Below are 16,912 nucleotides of genomic sequence, written 5' to 3' on the forward strand. Positions count from 1 at the left end.
CCCTCCCTTAAGGACATCTCACTTGACAATGATAAGCTTATAGCTTCCTTTTCCCTCCTTCATTTACAGCCCCCTGATAAACAAGGCACCAGTAAAAGTACAGGTACAATTTGAGTGTGTGTTCGACTGAATGTCTAAGTTGAGAGTTGCCTGAGAATGTGACTGACAGCATGGTTTATGAATTTATGTCTTTCAGATTTATTGTCACACGGTCCTGAGGAGAATCCCATGATTCTAGGGCATTTGAAACGCTTCGACCTTTGACCCAAATGTCTAGGCCAATCATTTGTAGCTTTATTGTCTAAATGAAAAAATTGTTGATGGTCTAAATATCTATTGTATAGAAAATATTTTTTCCAATTGAGTTGAGTTGGTTCTACCTGCTATAATAAATAACACTAGTGCAGGGCCACCACACTTCAATACAATCTCCTTACTTTTCTTTCCTTCCTTTTTGAGTTTTTCACTTGTTGTCTGTTTGAATGTAAATTTATGTGTATCAGTTGAGTGTTTTGAATCGAGTCATGCAAACCTTCTTTCACTTCTAAACACCTCACTTTCTTATACTTCAAACAAGCCCTTTTCAAACTTTTAGCACCTAGGGCCCTTTTCCCTTTTTTATGTATTTATGCAAGATATGTTGGACTGAGTAAAAGCCAAATATCTACAATTTCTTCTTTTGCAATACCAGTTAAATCTTTAAAGAAAAAGAAAAAAGCTAAAACACAAAATAAATAAAATCATTTGATGAGATTAAATCTTTGACTGAAAGAGTGGTCTGTGGAAATGAGAGATTTATAACTCATTTTCTTGTTAATCGTTATAGTAGTTGTGCAGTACTGGCATCTATTTTGTTGACTATTAATTTGGGGTAGCCTTACTACACGTAAGCCAAACCCCTCGTTGTTGTCTATATCCATTGTTTTAAGGACTGCCCATATTGTGAGACAGTGATCTTCAGTGAACACCACTCTACATACACAAGGGTCCTAGTCACAGGACCACGATAGGCACGGACCTGCCTCATGATTTTATGAGACTCTATCATACCCTGATGATTGTCCGCTACCATGCTCCTACCACAATTGGAGGAGCTGACCCATTGTCATTTTTTGGAATAGTTTGGCTGAAACTAGGTTTTATCTTGTCCTGAGGAGGACCCTACTTGATGATTCTAAAATCATACTGATATCAAGGTTGAAACGTCGACGTAGTGTTCCCTAATGTCCTAACTCTCTGTAACCGTAAATTTGACTTCTCTGGTTATTGTTGAAATTCAAAATAGGACAGAGATCTTGTATTGATTGAGTTATCATCTTTATTCTTTACAAAAGTAATTTGGTCACAAAAGAAAATGTTTGGTTCTACCCAACTGAGCCACTTGTAGTTTATAGCAGCCTAAGGTTTGGCATAGAGCCTGGCCTGAATCTAGGCCCTGTTCCCAAACCCACGAAGTGCACAACTGAAGGTTGTGCACTGAGGGGAGTAGGTGCACGAGGAGGGTTGAGGCAGGGCCTGGCTGCAGGCAAGGCCGGAGGTGGGTGCCGATGGAGTGGCTGGCAACAGCAGGTGGTTTGGGCTCAGGACCTAGGTCATATCCTGCATCAAATCCCACTCTGTGTGTGGACAAGGACATTTTACTTTATGTTGAAAAAAACATAGAAATTAACTTAAAATATGCCAGGTTAATGTGACATTATACTTAGGTGAAAATAGCAGATAAAACATACCATTTTAAACCAACAAACCCACCGAAATTCATGGGTGCTCTAACGTAACTATAACATGTGCGGCTGCCAAGCGCATGAGTACAATATAGTCCTCAATTATGTCAATTCAGATGTTACAGTTATGGTATCAATGATATCATAGAACATGCCATGAGTGATGTAATATACGAGGTAATTAACAGTTACAATGTGAGGGCATCCCAGAAAAGTAAAGCGGCCCTGGAGAATGGAGACCCCGATTCTTAAAAAATGCTTGGGAAGTGGGAGAGTATGCCCCCATCCCCATAAGAAGTATAGCATCCCCGGGTGAATGGGTTGCTGGTGCCTGAACAAGAATTTGAGGGGGATGTGCACCTTTTCCACCAAAAAGTAAGACAGATCTTGGTTATAGGTTTCCCGGGACCTGAACAAGGCTCATGAGAGAAGGCCCCTTCTCACAAAAATTGAAGTGGCCAAGGGTGATGTGGTTCCTGGGGTCTGATATTGGCTTGAGGAGGGGCATCATGCCCCCTTACCAGAAAACAAAACAACTGCAACCCACGGGCTCTGGCTTACCCAGGGTTAATTATTTTTAAAAAGGCAGGAGGCTGCTATTTTGTTTTTCTATGTGGATCGCAGAACTGATGGAAAATCAAAAATATTTCTGTGACCCCCCTTTCTCAGAACTGGGAGGAGCAGGGTTTCCCCTCCCTGCCCCCTAAATGTCCTTTTTAGTTTTTTGACAGACCAGGGGACTGAGTCCATCGTGTGTTTCCTGCGTGGGCCATTGCAATTTTCCCTATGTTAGCCTAACTGGGCATGCTGTAGGCCGCATTTTCTTTAGCACAGGTTACTATATAAACATGCGTGCCTTTGTGCCACATTGCACTTTCACACAGAACCTATATATGTTTTTGCGTTCTGTTAATTTACTGGGATTTAGTCTGAACACCATAGAGAAGGTCAAACAGCAATGCCCCCTGCTATTCTTTTTGGTCAGGCACTAGCACCTAGACATAACACAAGAATGCAGTGGTTTATGTGCATACATGTCCTATCATATAAATGAGCACAGGAACCAAAAATACACACACAGAACAAGAATTCTGAGTCAAGAGCACTGCATCTGCTGTGATGTAGAACATCCACTGTGAATGCTAAGGTACAGAGGTCTGCCAGTAAACTCAAAGATCTTTGATATACAATCATGTAACTTTATTAGTAAGGTAGGGGGATTAAGGTTATGCTGTCTGATAAAATGACAGGTCTTTTCATGATATATGGATTATTATTCATGCTAAGAGTATTTTTAGTATGCATTTGTTTTCAAATTGAGGCACTTATAGTGCATTTCAGAGCATAATAATTTAAATAAATATTCTAAACTTCCTTTGTATCTCCTGGTTATCCTATTGTGGACGAGTATGAGTGAGAGAGCAAAATGGTGTGTCCTGTTACTGCAACCCCTGATAGGGTTGAGAGTGTTGTGTTCTGGGGTGCAAACTCACTTTTTACTTTGATAATGTTAGGAGAGCAACTGAGACACTATATTACCCACAAATTTATGGAATCGCAATTTGCGATTCCTCAAATGCAATGCTAGAAGCACTTTCAATTCGCGATTTTGCTATTTGGGTCCGCAAATTACAGACAAATCAAACTTGTCTGTAATTTGCAAAAACTTTGAAAAATTCGCAAAAATGCATTTTTTATAGTTTTAGGTTACACACACAGGCCCTTGAGGCATGTGTGTGCGCAACATGGGTGCACATCACAATTTCAGGGGTGCCACAGGGTGTCATTTTGACACCCTTGCACCCTTGAAATTGCATGAGCAATTGGTACTGGTACTCGCTAAGCATGGGCGGAAAATCCGTTCCGCTCGCGGATTTTGCGGATTTTCGGTAAATTCGCAATCGGCGAACGCTCGCGAATTTACCGAAAATCCGCAAATTCGCACGCAGAGGATTTTTTTTTCTTTGCGGTGTTAGTTCGCAATTGCGAACATGTAGGTGCGGCGGGCAGCAACAATCTTGCACTCGCGAAATTACAAAAATTGCAATTCTGCACAAGAAATCTACTAGCAAGCAGCATAGACCTTCTGAAAATGATGATTTTTATCAGAATAACTCCTCAGGTTGACATTTGCCTGCACTTTTTTGGATTTGAGGCCTTTTGATTTTCTTTGGATAACTTTTGGATTAGAAATCAACTTTCTCATATAAGCTTGGTGGGGCATTACAGTTGCTGTAATGCTGTTCTGCAGAAAAACGAGTTTTGCAAAAGTGAAAGCAGGTTCAAAAGTTCAAACTCATCATTAGTAACCGTTCCCTGTAGTGCTTCCTGACAAAGGCTCCTCCAGAGTTCAGTTGCTAGTTGCAACAATTGTATGACCCTGCTCTGACCCTCACAGCAGGCTCATAGAATAGCTACAGGTAGGCCACAAAGGTCCTGGAAAAAAAAATTGCACTGCAACAGAAAGCAAATTACAGATAAGGAAGCAGGTGCCAGACTGGAATTTTAAAACAGTGACACATTAATAAATCAACCCCAAATTAATTCATGTCAGTTGAAGCAGGCAGGTGTGCTTGCTTTTACCCCCCATAATCTACAGTGATGATGAACCAGAGGGTGGCATTGATGTACCAGAGGGTGGCATGGGTGCAACAGAGGGTGGCAGGTGCGAACACAAAAAAAGCTTCATGCCGGTTTGTACAGGCAATGGTTTACTCACTTGGCGGTGCCCGTTTCTCCAGCAAGCTCTGCCACCACAGCTATCGGGTTTAACCTCCATTCAGAGTTTCATAGGAAATTAAATCAGAAGGTATCGAGGCAAATATTCATTTCAGTATAACCCTGCATCAAAATGGTAACAATGCTGTTGCTTTTTCTCACCGTAAGTACTATTTCCAAAAAGGCAGTGACGATGTATTCACAGAAGTGACTCTCAACAACATTGAGGTGTTTCAGTCCATTACATGTTTTATCCTTTTCCATCTCTCTCATTGCTTAACCTGGCAAGCAAGTTGTGTGAGATATATCCCTCACAGTGGTTCATGTGCTGTCTTGAATGGATTCTGTCCAGTTTCAGCATAATATGTTTTGTCAACCTTGTGATTAATGAGTGATGTTCTAATAACTGCTATGAGTTGTGATGCAATCATTTTAAGTTACACTTACGTTTTTAGTGTTCCTGCATATACAGTCAGACGTATTATGGTTCAAGGTTTTCACTCTGTGGGTACCCTGAGTGTATTATTTGCTGTGTTCCACTATTTAGATTTATGGCGTCCATACATTTATGGGTGTCATCCTTTTTCTGGTTTGTGAAAATCCCTATTATAGTCCTGAGTGTTGCCACGTGTTGTTATGATGGTGAGTTGTACGGATACCTTTTCTCTTTTTTACACTACGCCGGTTACACTACGTTGGAAAGTTGACATCTTCTCTTCATTGAACGTTACATATCCCTTACACGCAAGATTCCATTATGGGTTTTATTTGCCATTTATGTCGGTTGCTTGTGTACGCTTTACACTAGAGATGTCACAATGTTTTGAATGTTTTCGTTTGTGGTTGACACACATTTCTTGGTTTTATGTTACGCACCCTATTGTTGGGGGATCATTGTATGGGTGGATTTAGCATGATTTTGAATTGCACGTTACAATCCCTGACACGAGGGACTGGAATGGCAAAAAATCCCATTTGTACACTGTACATGACAATCCCTTTCATGAGGATGCCAATATGGGTTATATCTCCATTTCCATTATTTTCTGACTATTACATGAGGGGTGGCTTAAAGGGTGTCAGTCCCATTTACATGCTTTATTTTTAAAACCTTTACACAAGGTATGTCTTTATGGGTTACAGACCCATTTCTGCAAGTTTGTGACACTTACATGGGGGGTGTCAAGATGGGTTTTAGTCCCATGCTCACAGCTTAGATTTTAATTTCTTGCAGGAGTCATCTATGGATGGGGTACAGTGCTCCTGTGTCAACATTGTTCTTTTGTTCCCTTTGCATTAGGGATAGAAATCTCGGGGCGTGTCATCCGTGGCTACATGCTACAATTTGTTTTGCCCTGTTTTGGGACATGTAGTCGGGCGCCAACACCCGTGTTTGCTGAGTTTTCACGTGTGTTTCACTCTATCAGCTTCTCATTTATTGCTTGTGAGTTTTTCCTTGTTAGCTGGCTAGTTTATTTTGACGTGTTAGATAATATCTTTCTACATTTAATCTGGTTTTTGTAATGGGGGAGGATGGGTGATATTTCTTGTGTATCTTGTTATCCATCCTCTCTTCATTCTTTACTATTCAGTTCCTCCCGAGATGTTTTATTTTATCTTGCATCCTTGGGATCTGAACTATTTTCCTTCACGTATACATCTTTATGAATATTTGTTTCCTCTTAGTATGTTCCTCATAATTTCTTTTTAAAAGGAGGAGGACATGTTATATCCTGCTGGGGTATTAATGGATCTCCGATGTTCGCTGGCTCGTAGCTGCTCAGCCAGTGTGAGCGTTCTCAGTGGAATGTTGGTGTGTTGGAAATGATTGGAATGTTTGGTTGCCTGTGTGGTGAGGGGTGACAGTTGAAGATAGGCTGAGCAGCAGGCAGGCTGTTCCTGGTGGCGCTGCCCACAAGGATGCTAACCTATACCTAAGACTTAATAAAAAATCTTCAAAGATACTCGTCAGCTACCTGTCATATATCACAACAGCTTTGTCACCCCAACATTTTCTAGAAAAAAAGTTGAATTAATAAGATTTGTTTTGGAATGTTTCTTGAAGATTTGTCAAACAACGGCAACATTAGCAAAGTAAAAAAAAAAAAGCATGTATATTATATATTCAACCAAGACCACGGACGTGATCGAAACGTGTCGTCCTTACCTGCTGTACCGAAAATAAACAGCAGCAGCTGACCGAGTGGGCTCGTGTGATTTCTTTGCATGAAAATCGCTTTCCCATGGAATATATATAGGCTCACAGTGACTGACCCCTGGCGATTCTATCCTCGGTGCGGTACTTACCGGCAGAGCCAAGCCGAAAATAATTCACCATGACTTCCTCCTCAGGAAAACAGTAGGCACTCACAGGATCATGTATTATCCAATTTCTTTAATTAAACAGCAGTATCCAGTTTCACAAAGAAATACCGGCGCGTTTCGTTATCGACAGATAAATTGGTCACAGTTGATATTTCATCACGTTCAAATCGTCCTATAAAGGGACAGCAAGCCAAACATGTGACTCCTGATGTCACTCCATATTACATTGCAAGACCTTCTGGTAGTTGTAGGCACAATTAATTACACCTTTGTCTGTATTATTTATCAGCGGTGACAGTGGCAATGGCATATCTCAAAACAGAAACAGTCATGTTGTTACATTAGCTTGTCTCATTATTCACATTGATTCTTTTCGAAATATATATTATATATATATATATATATATATATATATATATATATATATATATATATATATATATATATATATATATATATATATATATATATATATATATATATATATATATATATATATATATATATATATATATATATATATATATATTTTGTAAACATGCCAAACTAAATCATGATTCATATTTTTGAAAATTCATTTATGCACTGTGCATTTAGTTGGGTCGATTTTCCAAGTAACATTTACTGTCTTTTACAACTATGCTTGTCACTCACTCAACATGGTCGCTTAAATTAGTCTGTCTTTTATTTTGTTTATTATTTTTGACATGTGTCTATTGGAATCACCTGTGTGTAAACCTATAAATTGGTTGTGCATTTTGGGGCGCGTCATGTGAACAAGCTCCCTTGCGAGCGAAACGTGCCATTGATGACATTATGTCCGTCACTTTTCGTTGTATGGAATAAAATCCACTCTGATTTTTCACTTGAAGAAAAGTTTGTAGTTTCCTTTGCTGCCTGATGCTGTGAGTGCTTTTTAAGTCATTGGAAAGAGGTCCTTACCTGGTTTTGTCATCGCCGTGGAGTGGCGAGCAGGAACATTGTTGAATCTGTTGACCGGTAAAAGCTGCTTCCGGTTTTTGGACCCCCCCGCTTTCTGAGGCACAACGTTGGCGCTGCTGACTGCGTTTTACGCATCTTACTCGGATTGGGACCAGTCTTGCTTTGTTGTGCCCCCCGCTGAGGTTGGACATCTGTAACACCATTTCTGGAGGTCGAACGGCGTGGTAGCCGTGCGGCCGGTCGGTCGACTGACTGACACGGAGCCCGGCACCGATTCTGGTAAGATGCTCCTGTGGGCGTATATCCTTTTCACCTCATTCATATATTGAAGCGGGTTGCGGGATCACGACTCATTTTGTACCAGCGGAAAAGGTAGCACTTCAACGTTTTCAAGTAGAGTAAAAGTTAAAAGCATTGTATTTTACATTGAATCCATACAATGATTTCAAGCGACGCGCTCCGAAATAGAGAAAGTAAAGCGGAAGCGCGTTTTGAAAACCTTCCCACTGTTGCTAACGAGCAACCTACTACTTCATCTGGCGATACTAACAAAGATACTAAAACTCTCATAAAGACTTTGGAGAAACTATTACGCAGTGAGCTCTCAAAGTGGTGGGAGAAAAAGTCATTGGAGAAATATCAGGATGCTAATCGAGTGCCACGCGGCTTACGTGTCCTTATAGTTCCGACTTATGAAAATCCCAACCCACAAATGTTGCAGGAATGGGCAGTAAACAACTTACAAAGCTCAATGTATATGATCCATATTCTAATTAAATACGCGCAGATCGATTGCGAAGCACTTCTTGTGGAAATTGAGAAGACAAACACACTCTTGGAAGCGACTGGCGAAACTGATTTTATTTAGAAAAGTAAGGTGGAAATTGATGCACGTATTAAAAAATTGGAGGAAACGATCATCGAGAGGAAAATATTTAAATTCACTTGTGACAAAAATGACTATGCCGCAGGCAAAATATTCACCTTTGCTCAAAAATATGATAACTATAAACGCAAGGCATTGATTGTCACCAATAAACCAACTATAAGTCAAACAACAGGACAAGGTGCAATATCCTCCATTCAAGAAGAATCTGACGCTGCATCTTTAAATTCTCTAACATCCAATAAATCTGAGAATGGTTCAACAACGCCATCAGGATTGGCCAGTCTTGCTAACTTCTCTTTAATTGACGAACTGAATTTTGTGAACGAGGACCCGCGCTATTCCTTGCGCCCCCGCAATCCTCCATCAAAGCCGGTAAATCCAGTAGCCAGCACCGGCGCGCAAGGAAATACAAACATAAGCAAAAATACCTTGCAAGGGAAGGCGAAAAAGCACTGGAGAAAGTAACTGGAAATGCTGAGAATACTGTGGTAAATTTGACTGACATTGTATTAACTAAAGCAGAAGAACAACTGTTATCATTGGGTTTATCTTTTTGTCCAAGTAACAAGTTTTCTTATAACCAAACACGCATTGATGTTTTTAAATTCATTAGGAAAATTAAATTGATTAAGTATTTTAAATTGAACTCCACACGCAAAAAAACGCTAAATGAACCAGCAGATGTGGAGGCTTCAGCTCTAATCGTGTAGGGGATTTGACAGGACTTTAAGGCTTGAATGACTTGGCACATGAAACTGATTCACAACCTGGCCCCTCAGTCAGTCAGATTCTCACTGTTAATTCACCTGCTCCCAGTCCTTTTAAACATAAATCAACCTTCCTCCCACTCATGGCTAGAGATGCAGTAGACGTATTCAGTGACAGGGTTGTTACCGAACTTAAAAATCTTAATAGGAGAGTTCTAAGTAAAACCAGGCACACAAATTATATTAATGGCCAATATCATCAGCTGGTCATGAAATTACAAGACAATCGTGAAGTCATAATCAAGAACTCTGATAAAGGAGGCAATACAGTACTTTGGGCACATTCAGATTATTTAATTGAGGCCAATCGACATTTGTCTGATGTTGCATGTTATGCTTTGTCCACCCAGCATGAAATGGTAAAAAGCAATGACATGACGAGTAAAAAATTAAATAATTGGTATAAAAATGGCCTGCTATCTAAAGATGAATTGAGATTTCTAAACGTGGAACATCCCATTGTCCCTTTCCTGTATTTTCTCCCTAAAATACACAAATTGGTAAACCCTGTACCTGGCCATCCCATTATCTCTGCCATAGGTAGCGTCAATGAGAACATTTCAAAATATGTAGACTATTTTCTCCAACCCCACATGGTCAGTTTACCGTCTTATTTGAGAGATACCACAGATTTTTAAAATAAGCTACAAAATGTGCACTGAAGTCCGAACTATTTACTTGTGGTGATGGACATTGAATCATTATATACTTCCATCAACCACACAAGGTATGAAGGCTGTCGAGCACTAGTTAAACAGGCGTGATGCTTTATTTCGAGGGCATAATACTATGTTAATGGTAATGATTAAGATCTGCTTGACTTCCAACTATTTTAAGTTCCAGAACAACATCTACCAGCAGCTACGCGGGGTGGCGATGGGCTCGTGCTTCTCCCCCAGTTATTTATGTTTACATGTTGGCTGGTGGGAGGAGCGCGTTCTCAGCGTCACCCACGCTGCATGGCTACCATATATTGTCCAATACTGGCGATATATTGACGATGTGTGCATTGTCTGGAATGGTACGACAGATGATGCCTTGAGATTTGTGCAAGAAATAAACATCAATGATTTAAATCTAAAGTTCACTGCCTCAATAAACCAAGAGGTGGTTGAATTTTTGGATGTTCAGCTATATGTGGCAAATGACAGATTGGAAACTAAGCTTTTCCGAAAATCCACCGCAGGCAATTCCATACTGCATGCTCATAGTGCCCATCCCGCTCACACGATTAATAGCATTCCCTATGGGGAATTTATTCGAATACGTTGAATATGTAGTGATGAGGGAATAGCTGCATCATGCCTAAATGCTTCAGTACAAATATTTCTGAACAGAGGCTATTCTAAGCAAATTCTGAACCAGGCTCTTGTCAAGGCCAAACTACCTGACAGAGAGGTGCTGCTGGCCCCGAAAGACAGTAACACTCAGACTCAATCTGAATGTTCTATCAGATTAATAACCACCTTCAATTCACAAGAGAGAACAATTCGCCGCATCATCTGTTCTGAATGGCCAATTGATCTGACGGACAACATTCTGTGACCAATTTTACCTACCTTGCCAGCGATCACATTTAGGAGGGCACCTTCTATGCGAGATGCGCTTGATAAACCAATGTCGGAAGTCCTACCTAAAAAACCATGGCTCACCAAAACGTTTTTTTTTTAAATGTACATCCTGTCGCGCATGTATTTTTGCTCGCAATAGTACATATTACACCACAGCGTTCAGCAATGCTAAAATTCCCATCCAGGGACATTTAACCTGCAGGTCAGAGTTTGCAGTATACAAACTAAAATGTACCTGCAATCTGGAATATATTGGGAGTACAAAACTCCCTGTGCACAAGCGCATTTTGCAACAGGGTAGCTCACATCTGCATTCTGAATGGCTCTCTGGTGTTCTAAGATTTGCCCTCTTATCCTTTAGTGACTTTCAGAAAGGCAAGAGCATTAAAAGATTACTTGGTCCATAGTCACCATGAAGAACTGAAGTCCAAACCTAAGATAGAACCCATGAAGGGATTTTTTCCCTGTGGACGCTGCAAGGCGTGTAAAGGGAGCAAACGCACCATTCAATACAGCATACCAGGTGTTAAAGAGCCTAAGAAAATACAAAAATTCCTCACATGTACCACACCTTATGTTGTGTATTGTCTGACATGTCCTTGTGGCAGAAGGTATGTTGGCAGCACGACAAATCCGGTGAAGCTAAGAATCTTAGAACACCAGAGAGCCATTCAGAATGCAGATGTGAGCTACCCTGTTGCCAGACATTTTGACAAAGAGCATGCACGCAACAGGGAATTGCTAACCTTTTTCTGCTTGTACTCTGTCCCGGTCAGCGCTAGAGGTGGGGACAGACTCCAAAAATTGAGGCGATTGGAATTGCGTTACATTATAGATCTGCAAAGCAAAACGCCCACTGGATTAAACATGCATGAGGACTTAGCTGTTCATTTAGTATGATTACAAATTGTTTGTATAGATTTGGTTAACTGCAGTATTGCTTTTTCCTTCTAATTTTTCTATGATGATGATGAATTTAGATCCACACAAATTATAACATTATTTGGGGGTTGATTCACGTTGCAGATATATGAATGGTTTATGCCCATCCAGGGCAAAATAAAGATACGATGCTTGGGTACGATTGCATTGTGTGGAGACTTAAGCCCATACAGGGCTTTATAAACACAAAACTAATCAACGCAGACTATGTTGTCGGTATAGAAATTCCATTGTATTTATATACACAGTGCTTTCATGTAATGGTTACAAACCCATTCAAAGATGGCGGATGCCGATTTAATTTTGAGTCCTACCATTATGTCTATTATTTACGTAACGTGAATGTTCAAATGAATGTTGGTTGACACAACTCACCGTCTCATAACTGAGGAAGGCCGAGTGCCGAAAGCGCGTTTTTGTGAGATTAAAATCTATGATGACATCACTGATGACAACATCCAGTGACTGTATGTTTCTGTAAAGTTAAAATATGTCTTACATATTGAAGAATGAGTGGATGTATAAGTGTCTGGATGAAGGATTTAGTAGGTGCATGACTGACTGTATGAGTGAGTGATTAAATGTGTCTCACTGAGTGCATGGGTTAGTGACTAAACTGTTTTAATTTGTGCATCATTATATCTGTTGTTCTACAAACTGCTGCATATGTTGATCAGTAGCTATATGAGTAACTGTATGAGTTATTCATTGGTTGTCCAAGTATTTGTATGGGAAACTGAGTGTGTGTGTATGGGTGGCTGGCAGGTGTGTGACTCTGTACATAGATGTGTGAGTAGTTGATTCACTATATGTATGGGTTCAAAAGTGCATGTGGAAACAGCTGTATTGGCGGTTGACTGTGCATGAGTGTATTAGTGAGTGAATGGATATCTCAGTGCTACATGTCAAAGTAAGTACATATGTAAAACACAGTACATGTGAGAGTTGACATATATAAATAACTGTGCATAAGAGCCAGTGAATGTGTGAGTGGCTGTATGGATCATTGTGAACATATATCAGGGATTGTATAAGAGAGTAAAGTAAATATGTGTTAGTATATGTTTGAATAAGTAAGGTGTGTATAACTGTATCGTTGAGAAAATGGAGGTGTGATTGATTTTTTGCATGACTGACTATGTGTGTGAGTAACTCCATGGATGAGTGACAGTCTGTGACTATCTGTTTACACTGATTGTATCTAAGGTTATATTAGAGTCTGAAGAGGTTTATGGTATTATCACATGAATGATATCATCAGTGATGTGATCATTCATGTCAAATGAGATGTTATCAGTGATTTTATCAGTGATGTCATTTGAGATGTCATCAGTGATGTCATTTGAGATGTCATCAGTGATGTCATTTGAGATGTCATCAGTGATGTCATCAGTGATGTCACTAACCATGTCATGAATGATGTAATATGTGACATCATCAGCAGTGGATTGCGGGTGCGCGATATATAGTTAGTGGAACTAACTATATATGAAATTTCAATGGTTTTGTGTGAGTAAAATAAGGTTTTGAAAAGGCTAATTCCTAACTATATATGGTCTATAACCAATGGTTTTTTCAGTGAATTTTCAAGGTTTTGTAGATGCAAATTCCTAACTATATATGGCCTATAACCTATGGTTTTTTCCAGTGAATTTCATTGGTTTTTTAATAGCAAATATCAAAAGCTGTAAAATGTCAAGTACGTGATAGGTAAAAACTTTTTCGTGTTTATGCACGCTGATGTGCTTTGAACGCTGCCCCCCTCCCCTCTTTTCTCTTAGTAGTACTCTCTCTTTACAGATAGTGAAGAGTAGTTAACGCAGGCCTTTACCCCCATTGTAATCCGTCGTGCCTGCTTGTCTCTCCATTTGATTGATTGTTATCCAAGCATTTACTGTTTTACAATTGATTCTCTTTGGTTCATTCTCTATTTACAAACAAGCACAAAGTCGCAATACTCTGTTTAGTCTTTGCAGATCGTGAAAAATCGTGTAAAAAAATAAAAGTAATCGAGCAAAATCAGTAGGCCACTAATTGGATCTCTTTTTGACCTCGCTAAAATAGAAACATTAGGAACAACCCTTCATGAGAAATACGAAAATAGTGAGATGAACTGAGCGCCACACCATGAGGGCTGCAAGACAGCTCGGCTCCGTCACCCACCCCGCCCAAAATAACGACAAACCCTATGCAAATATTAAAAATATAGACAACACACCAGCAAAGTAACAGGGTAAAACATTTTATTAAATAACTATTTACATTACGTTGGTTTATAAGATGATGTCAGTAGTGGACCGATGTGTGAATAGGTCGGAAGCAGCACAAGGCGCCAAGATCCGGATGGCAAGTCCTGGATGTTGGGTGCCATAGTTCAGAGTTCTGAGTTTGAGCCTTTTTCAATGCCTGTGCTTTGTTGTTTCCCCTCCATCAAAAACAAAAAAAAAATATAAAACTGTGCAAAAATACAAAAAAAATCAAAAAATGTTTACAAAAGCAGTGCTTGTAAGACTGTCTGAAGCTTATTTCCACCTACTGCAGCTTCACTATTCTCAAAGTAAGTGAGGGTCGTTTGTGGACCTGACTGCATTTGAAAACAATGTTATATGGTACCTCCCTAAACCGCTTGACGGAAGCCCCCGAGGGGCGGTGTGATGGCACGGACTCGGAGAAGACGCTTGGCTCCGACCCCCTCCCCAAGTCTTATAGCACTGGTGTAGCCTGAGATCGCCCCCGACATAGGCGGCCGGCTCCCGGGGTCCGGCGGAACTTTTTGCCTTTTGATGACTCTTCTATTCTGGACTTTGTCCCACAATCCGTTTGACCTGAAGACACGCTGTAGTGGGGCGCCCCTTTACCATTTTAGTTGCCATTCCGCCCGCTTTTGCTACACTGTGCCTCTTCCGCCATTCAGCTGTTTACCGCCCGCTCTTGCGACTACAGCGTCTCGCTCACCATGTAGTTAAGTCGCTCCTGCTCTTGCGGTGCAGCAATAGGCGGCTGCCACAGGACTCTCAAAATGGCGGCCGGCTCTTCGGTTTTGGGCCTGGTCCACTAAAATGGCCCTGGGACACCTTGGAACTCGGACGCTTCCCTGATAGGGCTTGGGTCCCATTCTCGAAAGCGTCCCCTCAGCCGTGAAGATTCTACAAAAGTCTTGGGGGCCCCCGACTCCCGCAGGCTTCTGGTGGGGAGCGGCTGCCATATCTGCTCGTGGAATGGCCACGACGGAGCTACGAGATGGTAGTGCTCTCATGCTGACGCCAGCTTTAGTCTGAAACATCCAGAAACACTGTAGACTACCAATTCGATCAGTTCCGGTAGCGCCCCAACATGACCCGGAAGAGAAGAACTTGCCCTCCCCTCTTTGACTGATGGTTCTTGTTGCCTGTCCCCTCTGTTGTCATTTAACAGAACTTTTTGGACTGCTGAAAGGGGTTGTGTTCCGAACGCTGGTTGGTGGAGACATTTTGACTATATTCTTGACCTACGTTGTCGCGTAATGCCTTATATGACACGCCGCGTTAGCGCACCCGGAAGTGATCCGGGGCGCGGCGCGCAGCGCGTAACGTAAGCATAACAGGTCATGTGACTTGTTAATAAAACTTTTCATTGGTTCATTTTACTTTTGTTATTTTAATGATGAAAAGCTTGGTCATATGACCTAAAAATTACGCTTTTTATTGTTTTCGAACATTATTTTTTTTTAAACATATATGTTATAATATTCCAGGCTAATGTACTTTACCGGAAAATTTACAACTGTCCTGCAAGTAAAATATATTCCTTTTTCGAGAAAAAGGGCGTTTCTTCGTTCCATGACGGAGCCGTTGAGTAAAAGAGACTCGGCCTGCTGTCTTAGTCGCCGATACGCCTGATTATCAGATTCTTATCGATCACTTTATGTTGCAGGAGTGGAAAACACAACTGCCCTTGACCATTTATCTTTACTGCGTTCCTACATATTATACCTTTTATCCGTCATGTAATTGGACTGCTTTATTTCACTTGCCTTTTACTGATTCGAAAACAGTGACTAAAAGTAAAAACTTTACCAATGTAAATACTACTACCGTGTTTTGTTTTAAAAACCTTTATTGTGAAAATGTCAGTATACAAATACGGGCCTATAACCACGTGGGCCGGCCACGGAGCAAACTGAAATCGTATATGATGAGGAGACATTTACACTGACCATTGTTGCTTTTTTTGTCAAAAATGTTTAAATGTTTGTTACAGTTTTTGTTCCGTTCGTTATATTTAAAAGTTAATAAAGTTTTATAATCCTACTTTGTTGGAGTGCTATATATTTTTAAAAAATCGGGTGAATGGGGCCTTGAATCGGGTTATTGTCATGTGTGGGCTTTGCAAGTGTACTGCTACAGGATCGGACATTTCAAACTCAAATGCACGTTCTTTTTCTTACCTTTCCGAAGCATGGAGCGCAATAGCAGGCAGAGAAAGGGTGATGCAAGTGTTGAACACTGCCTGGCCTGGCAAGTTGCTGGCAGTGCCCCCCCCCCCCCGCCCGCTCCTGAAAGAGGACACACACACACCGCCGCCCGAGTACTTCACAGATCTTTAAAAGACCATGCACTTGTTCATGAGGCTTAAATGGTTTATCACCCCTTCTAGAACCCCTGCATCGACCCTCTGACGTTTCCTGGAAGAATTACCACGTAACACAATACCAAGCCTTGTCAGCTGAAACCCCCGAGGAATCGTGGGGCATATTATCAAGGGGGTTTATCTCCGCTTTTTTGGCTTTAAAAGCCAAGAAAGCGGAGATAAAATTATCTCCCTATTACCAAGCTGTCGCTAACACCAGTTAGTGACAGCTAAAAGGAGATAGCGACCATCTTGGGCCCCGCTTTGCATGTCAGTGATATTTATCACTAATGACATGCAAAGTGGGCGTGCCAAGATGTTAGCGACTGGAAACAGTCCCTAACATCGCTATCTCCTATTACCAACTTTTGGAGATATTCGCGCTAAGCGCGAATATCTCCAAAAGCTAACACCTGACCTGAGCAG

Source organism: Lissotriton vulgaris, chromosome 7, assembly GCF_964263255.1.
Source record: "Lissotriton vulgaris chromosome 7, aLisVul1.2, whole genome shotgun sequence".
NCBI classification, from domain to species: domain Eukaryota; kingdom Metazoa; phylum Chordata; class Amphibia; order Caudata; family Salamandridae; genus Lissotriton; species Lissotriton vulgaris.